Source organism: Hetaerina americana, unplaced genomic scaffold (genome assembly GCF_022747635.1).
Source record: "Hetaerina americana unplaced genomic scaffold, ioHetAmer1.1.p SCAF_4, whole genome shotgun sequence".
NCBI classification, from domain to species: Eukaryota; Metazoa; Arthropoda; class Insecta; order Odonata; family Calopterygidae; genus Hetaerina; species Hetaerina americana.
Genome location: NW_027286985.1, coordinates 58,764,277 through 58,792,093, shown reverse-complemented (window position 1 = coordinate 58,792,093; position 27,817 = coordinate 58,764,277). Strand labels below are relative to the sequence as shown.

Here is a 27,817-nt window from a genome sequence, read left to right as displayed (position 1 = left end):
TTTTGATTGAAATGCTAATGCAACAATGCGTACGAATTTATCAAATGATTGTATTAAATGGTATTGTGCCTTTCACGCTGGCATCCAAGTACTGTAGTCTGCGCATTGATATGTCATGTATTTCTACATTTCTTAAATGAATACGTGTATTCATACCTTCTTTTTCTGTCTCATAACTTGAATATATTTTACCATCGTTTTCGAGTCCCAAAGCCCGTATCATTTGTGTTCGTCTTTATAAGGGGACAGCTCATGGGAAATATCTTTTTATAAATATATTCTAATCCCTGCTATGCATACACATGCATAAAATTTCGACGAATACTTCAACTGAATCAACATCATATCTCCATTCGTTCATTTGATATTCAAGAAAATACTGGCGTTGGTATATACCACATAATGGGCCCTCAACGGATTCATCCTCCTCTGGTAAAATAAACTGCAACTATCATACTCGGTCATAGTTTTTAATAAAGCGCAAGGATATATAAAACCAGAGGTTAAATATATGAGTTTATTAATAAGAGGACATTTAAATGACAAGCGCCGCCTAGAAGCTATTACGGTCAACAAAATTGCACGACATCAGATGGTGTTTTCCGTGTATTGGAAATAGATTATGTATCAGTCACACAATTAAAAAATAACGCAAAAAAAGGAGATAACCGCTAACAAGTTAAATTAAATCTAACGATGATGTATTTCTTGCTCAAACGGGTATGAAATATCTTTTTACAACATATACTTATGTTTTTCCACAAGCCCTGTTACATTAGAAAAGAATATTTAAGCATTCTAAAGAGAAATTAAGATCGATTATATCCTATCTGTCTATTTTTAATGCAAAATAGAGCAAGAATGCGTGAGGTCGTTGACAATTAAAATACTTAAGTACGAATTTAAGAAACCAAAAAGGGTTTGATATGATGCTGTTGGCGTTGAACTTGGGGAACTGAAATACAACCATCAGGGAGTAAAAAAACAACAAATACAGTTTGAGAAATCTTAATGAAATGGTTTAGGGAAACTTTGTGCCTAACAGCAATTCTCGTATGAGTAGAGAAATATATCTCAATTAGAATATGCAGGATATAAAGCGAAAAATGCAGTTATCATGATCTGAATTTAAAAAAAATATATTTTTCTTATCATATACATGTATACCATAAACACAGTAATCAACCGGAAGGTCGGTTTGGTTGGTGATGGCAGAGTTCACCCAGTACTAAGCCCTATACGGCGTGTGGAATTCATACATCAGGGTAGGGGGGCCAGTTCCTTTCCTGTGCCGGTTATGGTTTCCCAGGAAGACCTGGTACCCGAAAAATCACTTTAGCTTGTGTGGAGCTGCAGATGCCCAGAGTGCCTTGCCCGGGAATCGAACCCGGGACCCTCCGATCAGCAGTCCAACGCTCTACCCACTGGACTACCGCGACCCATATATATATTCAATTATATAGAAACAGATATAAGGAAAAGGGATAGGAACACACACACAGGACGAACACAATAGAGACTTGGCTAAAGAATCGGGGCGCTTGACGACATATTAGATCCACGGATCTCAGGTCAGATTACGTTTTCTCGATAGCTCAAGTGGTTAAGAGCATCCACCCGGCAAGTGGAAAGATCCGGTGTTCGAGTCCCGGTCAAGAAAATAATTTTACTCTTGTGATCCGTTCGATTCCACCTTTCCCACCTCTATTGTGTTCGTCCTTTATGTGTGTTCCTATCCCTTTTCCTTATATCTGTTTCTATATAATTGCGTATTTATTCGCCGTTTGGCGGGATTTCGTGTTTGAATGTGTGTGTATATATATATATATATATATATATATATATATATATATATATATATATATATATATATATATATACACACATTTGTGTATATATGTGTGTGTATGTATGTATATATATACATATATACATACACATATATACACACACAGGAGATATTTTCACAATAAATTAAGAAAAACTTGTTTTTTTATGCTACAAGCCTAGATTGAATCACACTGCCACTCACCTGATGGATGGTTTGCAGTGCAGCATGTAGAAATAGAAAGCTGTGCAGGTGCACTGCAAACAATTTAAACCATTTTTGACTAGAATACTACTAATACTAATAAAACTTTGTAAATGCCTTCACGTGAAAAGAAGGCTGAAAGTAGAACATGGTGTCAAATTTAACTAAGCAGTTGCATCCTTTATGATATTTATTGAAAGAAATAAGATTTTTCAACAGATATCCAGGAGCATACGTTGTACATGACAGAAAATTTATAACAATAATAATCATCAGTTCAAATAAAAGACTACGAAGAAAATAAGATACAATGAAGACGTATCATGAGAAAAAATGGAAAAGAACTCAACCATGGCTAGCCTTAAAGGGAAGCAGTCATGGAATAACGAGACAAGATGGGAGAATAAAGAGAAAATATGACAGAATATTAAAAGTGGACTACTTAAAGTTGCAAGGGAAACCGTAAGTAGAAAGAAAGCCATCAAGGGGAAGCACGGGGTCACAGAGGAGAGAGATTAATGGAAGAGAGAAAAAATAAATGAACGCAAGGACTGAAGGCGGTGGAAGCATAAAAAGATAAGAAATGCGATTAGCCGGAAGGCAAGAAAGTTAGGGAGGAGCGAATGAATAATTTATATGAGGAAGTACAAAACAATTCCGTGCAGGGATATATTGAAACAGCTCAGAGGAGAATGAGAAACCTTTTCAGCGGAATAAACCATGATGCAATGCGATTCGGGATGAGAACGGTAAAATTTTAATTGAAGGATAAAGTATAGAAAGAGTCCTTGGAGCGGCCCTAAAGTGGTAAATAACGCAGCGCAGAGGTATGTGAACATAAATACACTATTGATGAAGGGTATAAATGAGAAACTGAGACGCTGAAAGCCGATTTTGAGGCAGCTTTTTAGGACTTGGTCATACGGAAGGCCAAAGGAAGTATTGAAAACATTACTGAAGTGAGAAAACCTTGGGAAGAACAATTTTTTTAATCTGTGAGTAATATATAATTAAAAAATGAAATGCCAATGAATTTCCAAAAAAATTAAGCTGAAACTTTTCCACGGAAAGAGAGAGAAAAAGTAAAACGTGTATAAAACGTTATCTTTTGTCCCTTGCCAGTTCTTATTCCTTTTTTCATCTTTATTATACTCAAAAGCTCTCATTGATGGAGAGAGTTTTTGTCCTAGTAATAAAAATCTCCCTACTAATGACAGTGGTCTCTTCTCCACAAATTTGATGTAAAATTTTTCATTTCCTCATATATCAGAATTTTTTCTACAACTACCAGTAATACACGCGCGGTTCGTTACCGCAACTCTACGTGCACAATGAACGCGTGCCCTGTCTCACTCCACGTCAATGACCTTGCCCTGTGTCATGTAAATGTAGACACTTGACAAAAAACCTTGACGATATTTTGAAAAGAATCATCTTCACATGAATGAAAAAAAATAAGGAAATTAATGTACACACGCTCTATGGAGTTCAAGGGAAATATGGTGTATGAGAGCTTTTTCGGTTCAAAAGCTTCGTCATCAGGGAAGTGAGAAAGAGCAAATTTTCATCACGTTTGTGGATACGAGAAAACGTTTTGGATAGGTAGACTCAAAGAAACGTTACAATGCCAAAAAAAAGTATTCTCACTATACGCAGGCGTTAAAAATGACAAGATGAGATGAATAAGTAACCAGAGCCAATCAGAGCAAATCAAAACTAATCAGAAGATTGCTTTTGATTTATGATTGTAGAATTTATCAGAACTAAGCCCAGCGGTGTATAAATGGTACAGAATAGGATAGGAGGAATTTTCCTGTTCTGTCCATCGATCCGCAAAAAGTTCTGATCCCAGTAATATCACACAGCTTAGGTGTAGCTGGTGTTAGATCTATAGCAGTATAAGCCACCTCAGTGCTACTCACGAAAAATGTTACGGGACCTCTTTTAATTTTTCTTTACGTCAACGACATTAACTCCAAGGTTAGTAATAAGATACATTTATTTTCCTACGATGCAGTAACTTAGATGTATCCATAGTTCTGGAGATTTAGCAGCTTAAGCAGATGACCTCAATCCAATGTAATGCTGGTGCGACTCTACATATCATAATTAAATAAAAAATGTGATGATTTTTGGAGTAGTTCCCTCCTGAACGCTTACTGCATCAGAAATACCAAATAGAAATTACCATGAAATACTTAAGCGCTACTCTCACTCATGATCTCTACTGGGTGGGGCATACAATGTTTGTATAAAAACTATCGGGAGAGATTTCGGAAAAATAGATTTACGAGTATGTTAGATATTGCTACAATACCTCAAAATTCTGTGAAGTAAATTCATTGAGCGTCGACACACTTTTGCGAGCACACATGGATTCTGGAGCGGAACATAACCGTTTCCAACGTATGGACTGCGTATGTACACCATCCGTGGTTTGAGGTACATGACAATGCAGCACGTAATTTCGGGCGGATATTGCCAATAATTGATACCGATAAAAAATACAAGCAATTTTCCGCTTCATGTCATGTTCTCGAGGACAAGCGCTAAAAAAGAACAAATCATTTTTAGACTTTCAATACATTCTGAACTTCCTGTGTAAAACACATTTACCATTTCCACAAGTTTACATACAATCGTTTAAATATCAAAAGCAGCACATGTCTTCTGCATGTAATTCTGAGATTTCTCCCTATCTTGTCCCAAGTATTTTTATGGGAATACTATTGTCTCCACGCCAAAGGGTATGAGAAACCCCAGCATGGGGTTTCTTAATTTATCTGTCAAATTTCACGATTAAAATCTACCAGCTTGCCAAAATTTAATTTCCTGGGTTTTCTAGAAGTAGGCCAAATATTTTTGGACGCACACGTATAGCTACACAAACAATTATCCTTATATCAAACAAGTCCACGATTATCTCCGTCCCCACTCCGTGAAGGGCAAGTGGGAGAGGCGGGTGAGAAGGTCCCTTCCTCGCCATCATGTCTTCAGTGGTCCGTTTTCGGGTTCAAATACCTGGTACGCCTTCGGCTGGTCTGTGCCAGTCCAGCATGCCAGCCTGCTTTGTCCTCATAGGGTCTTTGCCATCACACTTACTGACGGTTCAACCTCACTGACAGCCACTTACGCATCGTTATCTTGATAAACGGGGCCGTAAAAGTTGAGTTCCGTTGGCTGCCAAAACAATGAAGGGCCAAGGAACTTAAGGTCACTAAGAAAACCACGAAGCGAGCATATTAACAACTTCTAATCCCTCGTCGCACCACCATATTCTCTACAATTACGTTTCTCATTGAATGTTCTCGGTGAAAAATTAATATTTTCACGTGACCTGGGGGATACGAAGGATTAATGAGATCAAGAGACCCCTTCCCCTCTTCGTTCGCCCGTGGTATCAGCTCCCGGAGGTCAACGCGATCGAGGTCATTTAATTAAGACGCGGGCGACACGAGTTCATTGAAATTCTCGTCCGGACTTGAAGGGCTGAGAGAATTGCTTTCACTCATTCTCATCACGTGATCAGTGGGCGTGGCGGTAAGGGGGTAGGGACGGGTGCAACGTCACGATGAACAATGAAATAGAGTGGATCAATGCTTCCACTAGTGCTTGCATTGCTTTATCCAACTTCTACCTAAAAGTACCACTGAAAATTACTATGTAGTACTTTCCCCAAAAAGTGTGGTATGAGTTAATATGACACATTTTACCGGACAGGCAATACATTGGAAATAGGCAAGGAATATTTAATACATTGGTTTTGGAGTTTATAAGGAGATAGCATCTTGAAAAAATCTAAAGAGCTGCATCAAAGAAACTTCATCAAATGAACATTTGGGTAATATTTTAAAGAAAAAAGCTACGGAGGTTATATTTTTTATTGTCACTATATGAAATACTTAGGGTTGCTGAGTTGGCTGGTGCACTGGGATCCCACCACGAGGAATTGGGTTTTGAATGCCGGCGGTGATAGGATTTTTCATTGGTGTTCTGATCCCTTCTTGAGGCGCTATGTGGACTTTAATTCGGGTAAATCACGCTGCCTTTCGAATGGGATATTTGGATTTTGGACCCTCCGACGCCTTTCTTTCATGCTAGACTGAAGCTGTGGTCTGATTCTTCTCTCCACCTTCCCAACATTCCACGAAAAGCATGCCCCTAAAATAACTACGCACTCATCGTTAAAGCACAAATGACCTCAGCTATCGCTAGTTCACCCCTAATTATTAATCATTATAACGAAATTTTTTCTGACTTTAATTAGATCTTATATTGTATAGGCCTTCATATTTTTGAATATTTAGCTGATGGCTTTAATTTTGGGATAAACTAAGCACAATTAAAATACACCCAATTCGTTATAAATTTTCTTCTAAACCAGCATAGTAAGTGGTAAAATGACTATTGGAAAACCTTGGATGGGAAAACCTTTGGATACGTGGATTGCTTGCACGATTTTACAAGCTGGATTAATAAAAATTGTAAAGATCTAACGCCGAAACCACCATATTTTTAACCCTTATCACATTGATAGGCGAGATCACAAAGGGAATTAATAGGGTATAGCATTTAGAACGCGGTTCAATTGAACCATATCTTATCTCACTAAAACTCGTGACGATGACAACAGGAAATATTACGTAAAATATTTGAATACTTAAAATTTTTAAACCTGTTTTGTGACCTAATTTTTGAACCTTGGCACTACACAATATTCTACTCATAAGGTATCACCTAGGTGACAAAAATATCCTTAAAACTTTATATTCGCAATATATTATAACTACTCATTATTTAGCACTTCATAACCTCTGCCTCCCTTGATCCAATCCAAAATCTTTCCTTTCCTCCAATTCAATTTCCAAATATTACCCCTATATCACTGTCTTAAGCATTCCATATTCTCTCAGTATCTTTTGCACTCACTTATTTTTACTGCTTTGAATTTCTTGTAAAAGTGTTCTCTCTTCCACTGACATGAACGGAAATTCATGACTTGTTATTATTTCCAACTACTAATTATTTTTGAAATTTAAGAGTACATTTCAAGTTGCCTTGATTTCCGATGACGCAAAACTTCTTACCACATGACCCCATGGCAATTCGCTGATTTAATGGTAAAATCTTTCCATTATTAAAAGAAATGTTACGCACCACGGAAGAAGTATACTGCAGTCGGAACATACTATATATGTATGGTTGGGTGCCTAACACGAGCAACCAGCCAAACCCAAGGCTCCGTGACTGTATGCTAGACAGTTACGGGCATCCCACAGATATGATCCTGATGACATGTATGCACACGCGTGCGTGGAAGGAGAGAGAGAGAGAGAGGAATGACCAGCACCAGGGTATGAATGGCTAAGGACACCGCCGCAGGGTTCAGTGCTTCGAACTGTGCCGCACAGCACACTCCAGAGTGATTACACACTACACTGATGACAACCGAGAGCCGGATTCATCTGAGAATCTGAGGTCTCGATGACACACAAGTGCGCACGCACGCACGCCCATTCATTTGCACAGAGACGCACCCGCACGCACGTACTCGTGTGCACACACGCACACTCATACGAATAAATGCAATCAAACTCCTACAAATTATTTGCACGCACGCATTCATACTTACATTCGCTCGCCAAAACAAAATCCACCCCCGTATGCATGAACAAGCGAACAGCTGCAAGCGCATCCTCACAGGTTAACGTTTAAACGAACGCAAACAGTCGACATGTGATCGACAATTAAGATCAAATGGCTGGTCCTACGGGCCGAATGTGCATTCGATGCATCGGTTGAGGGACAATGAGACGCAATGGGATTTCGCACGTAGTGATGTTTGAGCAGCATTTTTAACGTTGGACTCGGAGACTTTACACAAAAATAAGCTTTGCAGATCAATCATAGGTGTAGGGATTATGGTGGGACTAGGAAAAGAAAACTTAAGTTTACTCACCTATGTGGTCCATTTTCTGAGTGACATTCTTCGTATAACCTGAAAAAATAAAGTTCACAACAAATTAATCATCTCCTAAAGAATTGAGTTAAAATGTTCAATTTAAAAGTGAAACAATTCCATCATGATACATTTTATTAAATAGATTCTCAAAATATTGTCTCACACTTTTTCTAAGGAGTTCACCAGAGAAAATCATCATATGACAAAACCAATTAGCTCTCTTCATCAAAAGACATGCAGAAGAATACCTATGAAAAAGAATCTGTACGACTAATGAATAAGAATTACTTAATTTTTCCACACAAACTTTTATTTTTACGACCGGGTTTCGACGAGGATCGTCATCATCAGGTAATTTTTACAGAAATATACACACATATATATACCATTGCAATGCTTGAAAATATGAGGTGAAGGAGTAAGAGACAGAGTTATTGGTCAGTATGGCTAGGGGGGGGAGGGATTACGGGGTGTAATTTGGTCGGAGAGAGGGTGGGGACGGTTAGTCCTTTGGGCAGGCAGGTAGAAAGAGGAAGGAGAACGGGAGGGGGGTCCCCCTTGTTCTCGGGGCTGTTGGAGGGAAACGGTTGATGTGGGAGTGAAAGATCGAGGAGAGGAGATCTGAAGGTGTATAATACTTCATTAACTACTTTGCACTTGGTCCTTTCACTCTTGATGATCTCCATCTGTTCGAGCGCGTCCATCCGGGGTCCTTTTCTTTCCACATGCACAATTTCCAGCTTAAAATCACTAGAATGTCCGTTATCCAAAAGATGTTTCGAAAATTGGGACGCACCATTCTTGTTTCTGAAGGAGGCTTGGTGTTCCTTGAGCCTTTCCTTGAATTTCCTTCCCGTTTGCCCCACGTAAACGGCTGAGCACTCACAGGAGAGTTTGTATACTCCACTCTTCTCTAGATCTGGGATTTTTTCCTTTCCGTTGGTTATTAGGTTTTTTAAATTTGTTTTATTGTAAAAGGCGGGTATGAATCTATCCCTTGGTATCCTACTGGTGACTTTCAGGGACAGCTTTCCTAAAAAAAGAAATCTTTGCCATTTGGCCGTGTTGTCTCTTTCGGGGGCGGTGCTATAGATTAATTTTACAGCCCTTTTCTCCATTTTCTTATATTATTATATATATTCCTATACAGTAATCTGTACGACGTTGGGACTTCAACGTAACTTTCATCAATGAAATGTTTCAATATTGTGCACCCACCAATGGTAAAAAAATAAAATATCGAATGTGTCCTTTATTCTTGCAATGCGGCAGTAAAGCTTCCTCATCTTAAATATCAAATGGACTTCTATCATTTTACTAATCCATTCATACGGTTACCGGATTGTCTTTTGCGGACCTGATTGAAGAAAGTTTAGGTCTGGATTAGATTAAATAACCATTGATTAGACGTGACTGTTTTGCAGGCTAATGCATTGCTGCGTTGACAATTAAAAGCATTAAAATAGAAGTTATGTCAGGCTACCAGCCTTTGAGTACCTATGTCTTTATACCATTCTACGACAACTGTACGGGCATTCTACCGGCATTCCAAGGCATTATTATACTTATTGTATGGATTTGTGTTTGTATTTATATGTATATACGTACACGCTGGGCACTTACACAACGTAACCCTTGTACTTCTCCGGGACTTGCATTTATTTCCCCTTTGCCAATCTCCTAGACTTCCATCACTCCCAATGATAATCAAAATCGTCGATGAGAACACGTGCCCACCCATTTGTCAAAACCATACGTGAGGATAGGGATCAAGTGTAAGTAAAATATGTGTGATCCACACCTTCCTTCTCCTTTACCCATTATATTTCTTCTAATATCACCCGGTGCTCTGCTCTTGGGTACAGTCTCTCCTTTTAAAACCCAAATGGGATGACATTTTCTATACACAAGTATATTTGAAAACTATCCGATGGAAACTATTCGAATTCATTGCATATAATTCGCTCCTATGCTTAAATTCCTTCCATTTCATGTTATAATTTTTATCAATTTAAATTTCTGCCAAATGGACGCATGGTGCAACTGGATATGAGTGTTTCCATTCAACCCATTTTCCACCAGTAATGCTTTATTTACACGAAGTTATTTAAAAATTTCAGAAAGGATTTTAAACTTACAAACATCATGAACTCCATGAATATATAAAGTGTACATTACCCCACTTCTACCAGAAATAGGTAATATATAGCTGGTAGGAGAGGAAATTTGCGGAGAAATGGGCAAAAATGAGAAGATGGGTCACCGAAGCTCTGAGAAATAGGTGGCTGAAACAAGTTGTCTTGCATAAATTGTTAGAAGAGAAACTTGAGGAAAATACATTTAACTCTTTTCATTTCTGAACTGCAAGCGGCATTCCTCAATCCTGTTTTTTTACGGTAAAATGCACCAAATGTTTCCAAGCGTGCAATAAACCATTAATAATCTTTCGCTCCCCATGAGATAAGGCAGCGATAGCAGTTATTCCGTTATGAACCAGTTTCATGAAACAAGTGAGTCCTTGAGACAACGGTATCGATAAATTGTTTTACACCGTTTGGAGGGTTCAAATGAATTAGTATACAAAAGTCCATAACCAATGTTCCAAGGTTTATATTCTATCAACTTTTGCTCCTCGACATAAAGCATTAGATCTTTTTAGTTTTTAAGAAATAGTTTTTGATTTTGAATAATTATCGACTTTAAAACTTATTCTTGGTTACTATAAGTGTAAAGATTACTGAGAGCGCTGAAAAAAACATAGCTCTGAGGATCGAGATTTTTCTGGATAAATAACATTAGCAGTTCAAATAAACGATACTCTTTGTAAAGATAAAGTAACCAATAAATTTCATGCGTCTATTTTACTTAACGGCGCCCTTGTAGTAAAAAGTATGATTATGTTCTAGTTAGAAAAAAAGGTTAAGTTCAATTTTCGATTAAACAAACAGCTTTAGGTTTAAACACTCTGGAATCTTTGAATTAAAATAAGAAGAATGAGATCGTGGCACAGATTTGAAAATGAATGTTACAGCGAGTTTCATTGCATTACTGTATCATCAACATCTAAGAATCATGGAATAATTATCCGTAGTATACATAATGAAAAAAGAAGGGAACTTCAGGTATGCCTAGAGGCCTGCTCAGTGACATTCGAATAACTAGGGCAGCGACTGTTATAACGGGGACGCTCTCGTTTAGATGCAAAAGAGAATTTAACGAACATCATAAAGGAAGCAATTTTAACTCGGCGAAGGAGCAAAAAATATGAGACGAAGAAGGTAGATCGAGAAGTTGGCATGTGCAAAGCAGGAAGGAAGGGAAGAAAGATGATAGGAGAACTACCTTGTTAGGTAAAATCAAAAAAATTGTAAAACATAATAGAATGGAAGCTAGATATTAAAAATATTCTATTCTAGTCTTCATAAACCCTAGCCATAATTTGAAGGCTTTCTTTAGAAAATTCATCTAAATTTTTAAAATGGTAAGAATTTTTAATCAGCAAGGTAATTTTTTGATAGATGCAGAAACTAAGCACTGCTACACTAAATACATAACTTAGATTTGTAATCTTCCACCATACTTTTATTACAGGTTACAACACGGTCTGACGTTAATATGCTATGTTTAAATTAATTCCGGAAAGTACCCGATGACAAAGTACTAAGGTAAAATACGTTTCACATTGCGATGCAAAGTGAAAAAGTGCAAAACTCATTTTTTTAAATGGACTTTTTCACAAATTAGAGCCTGCGGAAATATCCATCAATCCTATTTTTCAACGTCCTGCCTAAAACAAAAAAAAATACTCGGCTCTATAATATAGTAACCATTAACTCCATACACTTTCTGTCTCCCTTCATTCCATCTAAGACGTGTTTTTATTTCCTCCGCCTATCTCGCTTACCAAACATTCTCCCCTCATTCAAAATTTTCAACATTCCATTGCCTCTTAGTAACTCCTGCATCTGTTTGTCCAGATTCCTTTGAATTTTTCCTATTAATTTTTTCTCCTAACCATAAATTACCATGCATGCATTGGATTGCAAGTTCATTGTATTTTTTTCTTTCAACCAATTCCCTTTTTCCATCCTCTACGCCAACGACTGAAAATTATTCAAATCTAATCTTATTCTATTGCCTAGAGTATGTCGTTTCGGACCCGTAGATCTTTAACCGTTTCCTGCGCTCTACAATTTAAATATAAATCAATGTCTTGGCAGCAGAACTTTTGAGAAATATATACATAAGGAAATTATGAGAAAAAAAGCGTAAGAAAGCCAACGAAATTATTTTAATATTGTATTTATTAATAGTAGTAGGTTTTATGGAAGGCGAACGACAGCTAAGGTCATTTGCGCCACTAGATATTGATGGCAAGAGAAGGGTGGAGAGAATCCCGGCGTCGGGATTAACCTACTCTTGTTGAAATGCGCCAAGGGGTCCGCAGTTTAACGTCCCATCCGACGGACATCACTCAAAGTGCTCTCCACAAAGCACTTCAAATAGGGATCGGGATCCCACTGAAAAATATTTGTTGCCATCAGGATTTGAACCTGAGCCCTCTCGGTGGAAAGCCTGTACATTGGTAACCGTACTATCGCGATCACCTGTAATATTAGAAAAAACCGGATCCATGCCACATGTAGGAGTACGATTGGGTTTATTTCAATTAATCTAATTGACTGTCAGATACTTAGTAGTTAATTAAAATTAATTTTATTTTTTTTAAATTTGTAAATGTTAAATTTTTATCAAATGTTAAAAGTGTAAAAAATGATAAAAATATAAATTTTAATGTTTTTCCTACTTATCAGAGTAATCGATAGTGACTAACCTGACGAAATACTCGGTCAGAGTCGATTAACTTCGACAATGTGATTTTTATTCTTTCAACAGTCGATCGCATGCCATCGTTTAAACGCCAAAGCAGCAATTGCTGAAGCCTATCCAATGATATGATTACAAATTACCCCTGAATGGAAAATTACCGAGATGTGTTATTAATCAACCAGAAGAAATATTCCCCGTAGATTAATAACAAGTGCATAAGGTAGGGACGTGTGATGGTCTGAAAAGGATGAGGGATTTTGTTCCTAAATAGAAGAATAATTTAATGTTTATGCACGTCAATTTTTACACAGTAGATGTACGCAGTATATGGCACTACTTAATGGATAAAATATGGCCGAAAGAATTAACTTCAGCTGAAGCGTTTCAGTTCATTTTTGAAAAATCATAGAACAGGGAAATCTAAAACGTGTGTGGCCATAAAACCGGTATGGAAATAATCATCACTATACGGAAGTACCCAATTACAAAAATTGAGGGCGAGTTGACCTGCAGAGTAAGGGACACATTAGAGGTTGAAGGAATAGAATATTCAGTAAATTGATCAACGGTCAGATTGGATGGGAGAAATTTGTCCCTCTGGTGTAATGTGTCTAGTCCTGTCGGTTCTATCTAAAATATATTCGGAATATTAAGGATGCAGAGGAAATCGGAGTGGTGATGACGTGTTTATGCAGTAATGATGGATTTCACTTCGTCCGCACACTTCCCATTACTATTCCAACAAATGGACGGATTTCATAAGCAAACGAAATAAGAACGTGAACAAATTCTTTCCTTCGTGCGACACCATAAAATTTTGGCATCAATCTTAGGACATGTGATTATGTATGAGGGCCATCTAAACGAAGCGTACTGGATAAAAAGCGAGAAAATGAGAGAAAAAGAGAAAGGTGTCTCAAAAGAAATGAACTTCAAATGTGCCTCTGATAATCACCCGAAGCATGAAAAAATAACCCTCTACTGCTCAATGCGAATTTTACCAAAACATCCCTCTCGTGCTCCATTAAGTAGATCTTTTGTCAGTTTCATCACCCAGCCACTTATTACGTGAATCTGGATAAATCTGAAGCATTTCCAAAAGAAATGGCCGACGAAAAAAAGTTTTCACATCACTATAATATAATGCACTTTACCTTTGTTCTTTAATCGTTTCAATAAATATATGAATAATCTTTATCAGAATTTCAATCTGATACTTGGCTGACTACACAACTATAATAACGTGATATTCACGATCACAGGTAAGCATCTTTTATTTCAGATTATAATCCTGGTAGAGTTGTACTTGGGTCCTGTATTCATAAAAATGTACCTTGATAGTTTCTGTTGATAATTATCCCGGTAGAATATCATGATAAGGATTTCATTGTAGGTATACGTAGGGAATATCACTCCAATTCTCATCACAACACGTATCAACCGTTCTTGCTCCAGGCGATTACAGGCTCCAACCGAGTGCGCTCTACGAGTGGATATAGGATGTTTTTGAAGGGTGAGACGCGACCCTGCGGCATAGCAACCAATAAAAACTTTGCAAACGTTGCGATATTTTATCAAAATATTTTCCGTTGATGCCCTAGTTTTCATTCATACAACGTGTTTTATACTTACACCCATTAAGGGTAGGTTTGGGATAATCCCGCGACTATTATGTTTTACGTATCACGTGAATTTCCTCTGGTTTTCCGGTCACCATTATTTTCGTACTCGGTTCTTCGTATTTCCGCCTGCCTTCATGCCGTCTAAAAAGTCAATTAATCTCTTCCTCTCTCTATCTCACCTACCCAACAATCTCCCTTCCGTCATGGCCTTTAGTATCACACAAATACTCAATATTTCATCCATCTACTCTTTCTCCTGTATTAGGGATTCCCAAGTGACGTCCTGTCTTTTCCCACCATATTTGAAACTTCGTCGTTAGTCCTCCACTCAAAACGCCTGCAGTGTTCTCTATCGATCTCTATTATCTAATCCTTCCCATACTCCTCAACGCCTATATCTCAACGCTCATGCTCTTACCTGAATGATCAGGATTCAGAAAGATGCGGGATTGCCCTGAGTTATACTCTTCGTTAAATACTTCTCAATTAAAGAAATGATTTATTCAAAGGTGTGAGAGATAGTTAAAATATGGCTAAAGCACCATGCTTGAAAAATTAATTATTCTGTCAATCGGTTAAAATTTATCTTGGGGTATTTACATGCAGAATAATATTTTCCCTTCAATTTTTACGTAACTTTTTTTAAGAGACATATCTCTCCCTCAATTCCTTGTGTGCTGCAACGTGAGGTCCTCGGAGCGACAACGTGATTTTGGATTGTGGCGGAGGAACAGACGCCTTAGACTCTAATACACACACACACAAATGCGCTCGTTGAAGGATTCGGGGAGGCGTGCAGAGGGAAGGCCTTGCGCTCTCTCAGGAGGCGAAGTGGCAGGCATTACTCGCCTCGCTTTATGGTGGATTACTCTCTGTCAAATGAGAGGCTATGGTTTACGGTCAGGGGTGCTCCTACGTCGAGGGTGGAGAAATGGCCGGGAGCCTGCCGGATGCGCCCGTTTCAGTAGGAACGGCGGGCGGGCGTCTTCTGTTTGAGAATCACGAAAGGCATTTGCTCTATTTCCCCTTCTGTTTTGCGCATCCGGTGGCCAGGGGCTAGAGAGGAATGAATGTTCACGAGAGTATTCTTGGTCACCACTTCACAACCTTCGCTCCCACTCTGGTCATATGAGAGCCATACTGCCCTTCGTTTGCTATTTCAAGTTAAAATGTAGGCTCTATGCTCACTCCAAACTTCTCTTCGATATCCATTTAAAACGAGCAATTGCACAGTTTCAAGGAAAGAGAATTTGGATATTTTCTGTTGAATGTTGAAAATTTTCTCTTTTAACGGACATTTCAAACTTTCTCAACGTGAGGCCTGAAGTAGTGAAGTTAATCCAGTTAGGAGTATTTATGTCTTAAAAATTTCACACACCACTTTTTAAGTATTTAACTAGCCCCAGGATTCGATGCATCAGTTTCATCACCCAACTTGTCCTTTTGAAGGCCATATTGCACCTATTGTCATCAATCATATCTCGCTGAGAATAAAGCTTGAACACGTCGTATACTGCAACTGAATATTCTTTTAAAGTCTCCGTGATTGTTCACAGATTAATCAAGTTTTTCGAACCGCTCCCGCGATCATTCATCTCAACAGGCATCGGTTTCACTGACTTTTCAAACTGCCACTTTGAAACCAAAACTCGCCGCAAAAAATGACTCGGTGGTGGAAAAAATCGAAAAATCTTATTTTAATGATAAACTATGGATTCATCTTTAAAGTGACGACTTACGGAATGTTTAAAAAATAAGTAGAATGAATCTAGGGAAATTTTTTCGCAGTTCAAAGAAAAAATTACTAATATTTTTTCAATTGCGCTCTTGTACGCCGGCACATTGATTCTAGTGCCTCTGTCATTCATGGTACGTTTTCTGAAAGTCATCGACGGGAACCTCGCTCAGACACCCCGTTATAGCCTCTTTGACATTTTCCATTATTCTAAAATGGTTTCCTTTCAAGCTCAATTTTAGTCTTAGGGACAAAAAAAAGTCCAACGGTGCCACATCGGGGTTGTAGGATGGCTGGGGTAGCGTTTTCACCTTATGCTTGGCCAGTTACTTGGTCGAGAGGAAGGTAGTGTGGAACTTCGCGTTGCCGTGGTGAAGTCTCTATTTGGCCAAGATCTCTTTCCGAGGCGTTTTACTCTTTTTCATGGCCTTATGAGGACTTCCAAGTAAAAACTACTGCTCACTGTCTATCCATGGGGAGCAAAATCTTTGTGGATAACGCCTAAATCGATCTACTTATTTTGAGACAGGTCCTGTAGAAGCATAAGAAGTTACATTCAAAGAAACTATGGGAGATGCTGCAACAACAGTTACGACAGCAAAATCAACCACTGAAATTCCTCGCCTTCTGGCATATACACCAATGATATACTGCCTAAGTTATTATCACGGTATTTCTAGCAGTCTTTTTGCATTTTTCCTGGAGAAACATAAAACTTTTGTTTTTAAATAATGGCTTAAACCTCTTAGATGGTAGTACAATGCGACTCCGACTATGATTAATTTGTAGCATGTATGGTTATTCGTTTGTTCCTACAAAGCTATCGGAAATCCACAATTTATGAAGATAAATTGATAAACTAAAGCACCTAGCCGTAAATTCAGGGATACGGGTTTGAATCCCATTCCTATACGAATAATTTTGAACAGTGAAATTTTTCGCATATACCTTTAAAGTAATGTCCGTACCTAAGTTGCGACGGCTGGTTACCGATGTGAGGGGCAGGGAGCGCTTTCTTTTCTGTGGGCAGTGGTGGTTGCCATACAGGGAGTAACAATTTAGGAGGAATAATACACCATCAGAATCTGTGGAGCGAGTGAGAGATGAAGGGAGAGGACCATTTGGTTAGCCACTCCACGCCTTCTGCAAAGGAGGAACGTGAACTATTGTTACGTGCGACGAAGACAACCATTCTCGACAACGTCATCAAAGGTTGGCGACATCGACTTTCTTGATGGCGTCATTTGTCAATGATGATGATGAGTTTACCACGTGAACAACCACCATTCATACATTCACGGCCTTAGAATGAGGTGGGCTCGGAGTTTGCGATACAGCAGATGGTTAAGCTAATCGATCGCCTCGTGGAGGCCCCCTCGATGATTTAAATATCGTGGTTTCCGTCTCTGCAACAACACCCCCTCCCAACAGAAATACTTGTACCAACTACATTACTCTCTCAGAAAATGTGGGTACCCTGAAAAACTACTAAATAATAAAATCCTCAAACCGTCAACCCAATACACTCCCCTCCCCAAACCAAACCGCCCAAAATGCCCTAATCTTATCACCACTTTCTTCCCTGGAACACACAAAATTAAACATTTAATCCGTGACCTCTTCCCAATTATTAATAACACTCAGTCCACATCACTTTTATTCCCACATTGTCCCTCTGCTTCGTTTAAACGCCCGTCGAACTTGCGAGACATCTTCAAGTCCACAAAACCAACTGCAAGCACCCCCGTCTCTCCCCCGCCCCTATCCGCACCATGCAACCGCCCACGCTGCAAATTTTGTTATCTTTTAAGAACCTCCCCCTCACTCATTACCAACTCCCAACCACTCGCCACCTGTACCTAAAAAAATATTATATATCGCCTCTCCTGTTACTTCTGCCCTGCCTTCTATGTGGGCGAATGTACGACCGCACTTTCCCTCCGCATGAATAACCACCGATATTCCACCACATCTCCCACCTTTCTTAATTATCCCATCCCTACTCACACTGCTTCCCACAGTCAATCTTTTGACGATTGCTTCTCCGTTTCGGTCATTGAAATCCTTCCCAAATCTGCTAGTATGATAGAGGTGAGAACCCGCGAGATGGCGCATATCTGGGTGGCCCAATCATTTAAACCGCCCGGGCTGAACCAAGCCCACTGAATGCATCATATGGCTGCCTACATATCCCCCCCACCTCCTTGTTCATTTCCCATTGGTCCCTTACCTCCCCCTCCCCCACCGCTCCCCCGCACATGTCCTCTCCGCTCTTCCCCGAGAACGCCATTCTGAAGACGACAGCCGAGCTGTCGAAACGTCAAATTACAAATTGTGAGTGTCCTTTCTTTGTGTCTCTATATTCTAAAAATCTTCATTTGTGTTTACATATATATATATATATATATATATATATATATTGGATATTGGAGTAAAGAACGAACTGTGGAGATCGATTATCCAATGAAACCTTTTCAAAAATCTAATATATCTATTCGTCCGCCTTCGAATTACTTCCCCTCCATTCCAACGTATCCAAATGAGGATGACTCTCGATTTCCCACGAGAGGTCTTCCCCCTTCTCTCTCTGTCAGAAATGGAATGAAGTCCCGTGGCCGTGACATCTCCACCAGATGTTTGGCCGGGGGATGACGTTTGGCCGTCGAAAGTCGTTGGAAAAGTAAAAACAGTTCTGGAGTGGACAGAAACAAAGTGAATATAATTTTCAAAATATCACTATGGAAATGGCCGAACACATCCCGTCTAACACGGTTGATTGCGCTCCGCGACGAGACTTGAGTTACAATTTGGGACGGGGCAAGAATATGACATCCAAATCATGACAACTGATTACGGAAGAAAACTGCGCGAGTATTTCCCATGCTTCACATGCAGTAGCTTCCTTCCATCCGTTATACTTCCATTATGTTCAAACAAATGGGTGACGAAGAGGAATCAGGGATAGGAACAGAAACATAATGAATGAAGGGAGAGGGATGTCCGCTCACATTCTATGCTCGCGAACGGAAGATTTGTTCACTCTCATTGCTACCAAAGATACCCTAGAAAGATAGATATCTATGTGTAACAACAAGTTGTGTCAAATGCAAACGTAGCGCTTATCATTTCGCACAGGCTAAATTTTTACATGGTTGGCCTAACAAACTACCAGACACCATTATTACTATTTTCTCTTCAGAACTATTAGGTTGGTATTGATAGAAAAATATGAAATTTGGCAAAGTCATATTAAATGAGTGTCTACCGTGCTAAAACCACCATTTGAAGTACGACTATGCTCTGTCCGTATTTCGCATTTTCTGGATAAATTACTTTCTGTGTTTCTTAATTTTCTTAAGTACTCAAATTGTGACGTTTAAAATTTATAGTGAATATAATTAGAAAAGTGTACGATTAGAAATTTTTTTAGGAAAGAGATTAAGTTCGTATTTCATAGTTATTCATATGGCATGTACATGTTTATGATATGATACAATGCAAATTTATATAAATGTAAATGTGGCTATATATATATATATATATATATATATATATATATATATATATATATATATATATATACACACACATATATATATATACATATATATATGGACACATTTACATTTATATAAATTCGCATTGTATATATATATATGCATTATGTGTGTGTATATATATATATATATATATATGTATATGCGGATGGATACACCTATGGACAATACTTTCGGCATACACACACACACTCATGCTTGCCTTTCCATTCCACTTAGTTTCTAAGGGTCTTTCTCTATTTTAATTTTTAGGAGGTTTTTTGTCGTTCGATATTTTGCAGGCCTTTGTCGTAAAATGCAACCATGCCTGGCAGTCTAGAGGTGCTACACTTTATTGCATAGAGGTGTGATGCAGTACGATTTATGCTTGCTTTTTTGGTGCGGATGGTGAGGTACCGTAACAGTTTATGTTCCTGATTCACCGTTCCCTTTTTTTTATTGGGTATAATTGAAGTAGGGGATAAATGATGATATCACATGGTACATACGTAAATAAGTGAACAACATTCACTCTGTTCTGCTACGCAGTTGGAATCAGCGAAGGAAATAATCATAGGTCTGTGGATAAATCTTAATTTATTGACTGTATTCTTCATTATTCTACACAAACCTTCCATATTTTTTTCCCCAGCCAAATTGTTCCGTATGTATTACTCACTTCATGAGATTTTAAGTATATCATGTTTTTATAGCCTCTCCAAACACATTTACCCTTTACTTTCTCGGTCCACAGCTTCTTTTGATCATTTTCTCCACTCCCAAATGTTTGTCAGGGCCATTTCATATCCAAAACATGATAAAGAGAGCATAACGTTCTCTTACTGTAATCGGTGCATCAAAACCACATTACTTTAAAACCTTTTTCCCTTCATATTCCTTTCTTTGCCTTCTTTTTTTACCATAATAATTCTTTGATATATCCTATACTCACTACGATCAGTACAAATTTATAAATAATGCGGTGCACACAAATTTTGCATCCATTAAACAATATGCGGAGGAGGTAGCTCTCATAAACGGGCACTTTTTCATCCTTTGGCCGGAATATTCATTTATTTTAATATGGTCATCATTCGTTCGCGCGCCTATGGATCATTTCATCTATTTTACCATTATTTAATGGCGTTCACGGTATGATACGCAAAGTCATCTTCCTGCTCATTTAATTCGCCGTTCGCAATCGGCATGCAATTATTCTTCCCACTTAATGATTCATGCTCACAATTATTCCCGGCCACACAGTTTTTTCGGATTGATGCCACAAAATGGGGAGCTCCGTGTGAGAGGGACAGACCACAATGGAGGGGTAGAGCGTCCGCACAGAGGATATTAAAAGTTTTATAGCGATATTCCCCACCAAATGTCGTCCATTGACGTCACATTTTTCTCAAGAGACGCTCACCAGAAATTGAACGGAAGGGTTCGGACAGCATTCGTGACCCGAGATCTCTCGATTTTTTTTCATTCTAATCCCCATCTCTCTCAGGAGATGTCACTCCCCCCTCACTTCCACCCAACGCGCGCGCGCGCACAGACACACACCCGCAATCATTGTCAAGCACATTCGTGCGCACAGAGGTAAGGCATTTGCGTTTGAAAAAAGGAAGTTATATTGCCACACCCTGTACTTCCACGGTATCACTGTACATACCTCTCCTCCGTTTTAAACAAGTGAGAATAAGATATTTTCGGTAATTAAATTACGATATTGGAGGACGAGAAAAGGAAAATGGGATTAACTCAATTTATATCGACGAAGAGATTTCTCGTAATATTGGAAGGATTAAAAAAAGTGTGGCCCCACGAATTCCGTATTGTTAAATTATTCTCTATCAACATTTCTCTTTACTTGACAAAAATTACTTCATTTTTTTAGGTTTCTCCGTACCAAATATTTCCAATCCGAGTTAGCTTCCCACAGGGGTCAGAATACTGACATCGACTGCATCGAAGCATCAGAATACTGTCCATTACAATGAATAATTACTTTTTTCAGAGGGAACAGCTATATCTGTCTCTCAAATCTGGTTCAATTTTATCGGTGATAAATATTAGCACTTAGATATCCCCTTATAAACAATGTGCATGTGTATAATTAACGCTAAACCCACAAAATACCAAAAATCCCAATTTTTTAGGTAAAACAAAAGCCAATAACTGAAGTCGTCTTTCTCACCCTTAACAAAGATCCCACTCTTAATTTCCAATGCATAAAATTTCTAGGCGTTCGAAGGGCTAACAAAACCAAATTTAAGCGCCACTTAAATATTTTAACTGAGACATTTAAATGAGTTAAGAGAAATCTTACTCCCATGTGTAAAGAATAACCCCATCTTTTAATAAACTTCATCAACTGTTCTGCCGCCATTCAATCATGTGTAACTTGATCTTCCTTCCATATACTCCATTGTTAAATTACAGGGCCAAAAAAATACACCTCCGTACCATAAAAAGGAAAAGGACAAAATGATTCCGTCTACACACCCAACCCCAGGGCAAGTAAACCAATTAAAAATCCATCCTATCTTGACACACATTTAAACGTTGCCTTTGACTAGTTCCCTTTTTTTCCTTCAATTAACTCCGCCAGGAATAGTAAACTCCCTTCCTATGACCTCACCTCAGGCCAGGATAAATGTACAAAATTCTGGGACTAATGTCTAACACTAACAAACCAATTTCATTGAAAAAATCTAAGCAAAATCTAATATTACACCCACGCACATACATTCTACCATGATATTCACAAAAGATCCTTGGGCAAAATTTCCACACTCGAAGACACCCTATTCGTACATTATACATTGATAATTAGGACGAATTGCCATCGTTATGAACCCAATTACAAAATAAACCAATAGGCAAGCCGAATGGTGGCTTTAGACTACAAATATGGCGATAAAAGAAGTTATATTAAAGCGAGACTTCCGAGGGAAAAAGTTTTCATGAAATCGTTTCGATCGTTAGATGATTTAATTTTATAGAAGAAAACTTTCATGGCACGATTTTATTTGATATATTTTTCTGTGCCAATGAGTCCATTAATTAGAAATTGCTTCCCGTTTACCATGGAACAGACACAAGATAAAGACATGATTGGCGTTGGCGCATACGTTGTGCCTTCATTTTTGTTTACAGAAAATATCGGAATCAACTTGGCCCTGGAATGATTGAAGGAACGCTCAGGGAAACTCTCGACCTAAGCACATAAGTTTACCAATGCAAAGTGTTCAAAGAGAACAACTGTTCACTTATCTAATCATTTACCGCGGCGCTTCCGTCCAAGCTGATAAATACGTAAGTGAGTACGATGTCATGCTCAGCTCACTGCTGTGTTTTTTTACCCTTTACACCAACAAAATAAGGCAGAAGGGCTAGTGGTGGTGACGAAGTATCGAAAAAGCGTCATTGTGTCCACATACAAGAATTCATTCCCCTGCGGACCACTTCATATAGAGCAAAAAAATGTCTTTTGGGAGCCGATAAAGCTTTCATCATCAAAGACCATCAATTCTAGGATTGAGTTGACGCAGTTTTCCACTCAGTTCTACTACCATCCATGGATGTCTATCTCCTATGGCTATAGGTCTTCATGTATCTTCTATATGGCGTCTGCCATCATTTTTTTCCTATCACATCGGTGGCCCTCCTACATTGATCTTTTCACTCATTATTTTCGCGGAAAATATCTCAGCAGACTATCATTTCCTCTATAAATATAAGTCTACTATTATTATGCTATTACTATTATTAGAGTTTGACTCTTCCCACTTCCTCAGAAATTCTTATCTAGGTTCATCCTTTCACCCACTTGGTTCTAATTATTCTCCTTCTGTAATGCAATATTTTCACTGTTTACAATCTTCTTTTTACTATATAAGAATTACATCAGCAACAGTTCCTGAGTTATTGAGCCTGGGCTTTGAAACAGAACGGCGACATGAGGATTTTATGGACGGGAAATAACTGGTTAGTGCAGTTTGACAACGGCTAGTTAAAATTCCCCGCGGTGACTGTGAATTCGCGTAATTTCATAGTCATAGTAGATTCAGATTGGCTTAAAATTTTTGTGTTTCGTTCTCAAAATAAAATTTCTTTTAAGGATTCAAATAAAAACTGAAATCATTAAATGGTATTTTGAAAATAATACAAATAAATTTTTCATCAATACTCGTTTTTCTAGAGCGGATAGTTTACTTAGAAAAATGATAAAGAAAAAGTATAAGTACTTGCATATACCCTTATTTTAACATATTGAGCAGAAAATTGATCCTGTTACTACGGATTTTTAAAATCTCTTTTCATTGCTATGTCACTTTTAAGCCCTCAGGGGAAATTCTGATAAGATATTTAGTAAATAACGAAACTAAACTTTCTCGATATAACGGACGATATACTACCGTAAATCATAGAAATACAGGTAACTTAAGAATGAGCAGATCTTTACACATTTTTCCATTCAAATTAAAATTTAACAAATGATTAATTACATATTTTTCTATTTTCAATTCCACTTTTCCAGTGATTAAATTTTTACAATTTTTCCAACAACTTTTGTAAATACTATATTTAATAATTTTTCATCTTCAAATTCCACCATAATACGCCATAATCTTTGAGATCAGTTGAAGAAAATTCCAGTGTGAAGGTAAATATTTTTCCTCGGCGGTATTCCTCATGCTGTCTGTACAACGTGATTTTTCTCCATGACCGTTTACGATCGCTGGATCCTGCGACCCTGCAACAATGAATCGTCGCAGTGGCCGTAATCGTGTCATGTTTGAGTTCAATGGATCAAAACATGTGATGACGATTTTGTTACCCACCGCGTTAATAATCATAACGACAACAAAGGCGCGTTATGGTGATCCGTGATCTCGTCTCTGATCCATGGAATACCGCCGCGGAAGCCTCTGAAGAGAAATTACATCGGGGGATGAAAATTGGTCATGCGGAATATTGGTTGTATCGGACGCTGATCGATTCTGACAAACTGTCCAAAGCCTTTATCCCATCACTTTCACTGGAGGAGGGACATTTGAACATTTCCCATTGCGCCTCGCCTCTTCCTCACCCATCCTTGCATTCGATCCTTCCAATGCAACAATAATTTCGTGCCTCAATTGAGTTGGTCCCTCTTCAAACCTTTGTTCACGGCGATCCATCCTCCTTAAAGTAATCCAGTGTATTTATTTGAAATAAACAGGATGAATTTTCAATGAACGGTTTCCTTTTAAATAACCTTAAGGGCATAGCCTTCCCTCGTTGCTCTGTTCTCCCCAAATCCGAAATAATTTACCACCAGGTTTCCTGCCACTAACTGGTTTCCTTCCTTTATTATCCGGTTCATTATTCTATAAATAGCCAGAAATATTTTTATTTGGGAAATAACCAATTTTTTCCGAGATGTTAGCGCGTATTACCTTCATGGGGGCCAGCGGTCTAATTTTATTGGCTAGTCTTGAAGATAAGCCCGTAATTTTTACACCAATTTTAAACACAGAGCACCAAGCTTACAAGTAAAGATATTTTTGATCGAAATATTCCTTTAATAATTAAATTTAAAGAAAATTTTATTTTATGTTTAAGTTGCAATATGAAAGGCGAATGTAAAATTGATGAATTCTAAAATCTAAAGCTTTTTTGATGTGAGAGTGTTAACGAAAAATTAGATAAATCTAAAGAAGTTTTATTGTCATCAAAATTATTTTATTAATAACCACTAACTGCCAGTATTTCAGTGTGACCATTGTCAATTCTTGGACGAAAATCATTCCATGCAAATCCATTTTAAAGGAAAAAATAAAATAAAAACTAGCCAAGAAATAACTTTTTTAAATTTTTTGTTGCTGGTATAAATCATTGGGAGTATTTTGTCAACAGTATTCACAAATTTTCCTGGTACTTGAATGAGCCAGTAGGTTTTATTTATCGCAAGTCACCGTGTGGTATTGAATGGCCCTATTAAGATAACAACATGAAAGGTTATTACTTGTTCACTAGATACTTGAGATCAGATGACTACGTTTTTTAGACTTAAATGGTGTACATAAACTACTAACATTTAACAAATTACCTAAATTATGCGCACAACCAAGACATCTAATCAATCAGATTAATCAACACAAAGGTTGGTTGGAATAGATGAGTGTAGCGTTCAATTAGAGCTAAAACCTTTGTCTTGTGTAAGTTATTAGTTCAGGTTCGCGGATGTAGCACCTTTTCCTGTGTCACTACTTTGTTTATCGCGAACCTCTAATAACCATAAAATATTACCACTTGGGTGAAACAATACCTCACCAACAATCTAAGGTTTTAGGACGTCCGACCATTGCTGAGAGGGCTCTAGTTTAAACATGTAAATCCCTGAGCAACTTCACACACAATGAGTGATTTTTGATGGCATAAAAGTATCTTGAAAAAACACAGACGAAACAAAAAAAGGAACTTATCGCTTCGGTTTTATGCGTGAACATACACCGTTAGGTGCTTATTGCGAGGTAAATTTTACTTTTATCAATTAATCCAAACATTGGATCGATTACTGCGGCACTATAGCATGACATAAACGTGTATTCCGAACTTTTTTCTTGGTAGTGGTCACGTTATGTCCTTCCAATAGCCTTAAGAAAACGGTGCAATATCATTTTCAAGCAACATAAAAGATAGATTCGAAAGGCGCGTGTATGCATTGGTCAACGGGCTGCATGCAAAAATACTTATTGTTTGAACTTTCGTGGAGTGATGTGTTTTTACTTTTGATATAATATATCAATTGGGAACGCAGGTATCAGGCACTCGTTGAACGGCTATGTCCTCCAATTTCTAGAAAATACCACTCTAGTCAGCTTTTACCACGCGATTGAATTTGTTCGCCCAATCATTCGGAGATACCCAACATTCACTGATATATGAATCTAGAAAAACATTTTTTAGACCTTTTAAGGCGCGTCTACAACAAAACGGAGGAGTAGCCAACATACAGCTATGAGATTCATATTAACCAGGGCAAACTGGCTCTTATGGTTAAAAATTCCTACTTGGATGGCTGAATCTAATTGATTAACCAAAAGTTTTACCTCTCTTTTGACATTTGTTGTAAACGCAAGCATTTAACTGCTCAATAGTTTTTAAACTAGATATATTTTATGAAATCCTGAAGATTTTTATCCTACCTAGAGGATACTAGGTTTAAAAACCCTTTGCGAAGATTAGGTATTTCTGGTATTGTAACAAATTTTATTTTCTTTAGCTATGTTTGTTCCTTAGCAATCAATATTATACAATGCAAACACAAGACTAAAATTAACCGGTCCATAAAATATGCTTTACACTGAAGACTCCAAGCCAAAACGTGCTTTTAGGAATTAAATGATTTTAAAATGAAACAAAGGCATTGCTCAATACCAAGAGAAGGATTGTTATGACCTAACACCTGGAGGGAGCGTAAGTGTTCGAGCAAAATTAAAGGCAAACAAAAACAAGAAGAATTTTTGGAGAACGTCATCGAATGAAAAATGCAAAGCGTGTTTAGGCATTCAGACGCACGCATGCACTTTACGAGCCACTTTCGCACTTAACAGGCATTATATAAGGGGGCACATCAACGAATTAATACGGAGACTCCGAATTGGTTTTTCTAATCTCACTAGCACCAGAATTTTAACAAATTATTAGAAGATAAATAGCTATTAGACTAGAAATGGCTCTGAGGCAATGTTACTAAAATAATACGCGAAGTAGAGATATTTTTTTCATTTTATTTGTGTATGTTCTTTTGAAATATCTTCTTTTCCCTCGTGAAATGGATGTACAAGCCTGTAATTTTCAAACTTGGTTCTCTAAATTTTCAGACTGCATTAAAAATTCACGATATTTTCATTTACTCAATTCAAGGCCATTTATTTCCGTTTATCCTGAACATTTGATGCTCCCGATGTTTGTCAACTCTCAGAGAATATAGCATTCTGTGCCAACATTACTGAAAGTTTACGAAAAATTATGACACCAGCGATTCATTTATTAAATTTCGGTTTATAAAGATCTATAACATAATACTTATCGCTAGACCTTCTCCGT

At 37.9% G+C, this 27,817-nt stretch overlaps 1 protein-coding gene across 1 annotated transcript in view; it reads right to left on the bottom strand.

Annotated features, from left to right (window-relative positions):
- The window catches only part of Glut1 (Glucose transporter 1), a 391,116-nt gene that overhangs the window by 218,144 nt on the left and 145,155 nt on the right, over positions 1-27,817 (bottom strand). The window contains exon 2 of the mRNA XM_071590166.1: positions 7,992-8,030. The gene's annotated coding sequence lies outside the window, so the exon portion shown is untranslated. The remainder of the gene's footprint in view (positions 1-7,991; positions 8,031-27,817) is intronic.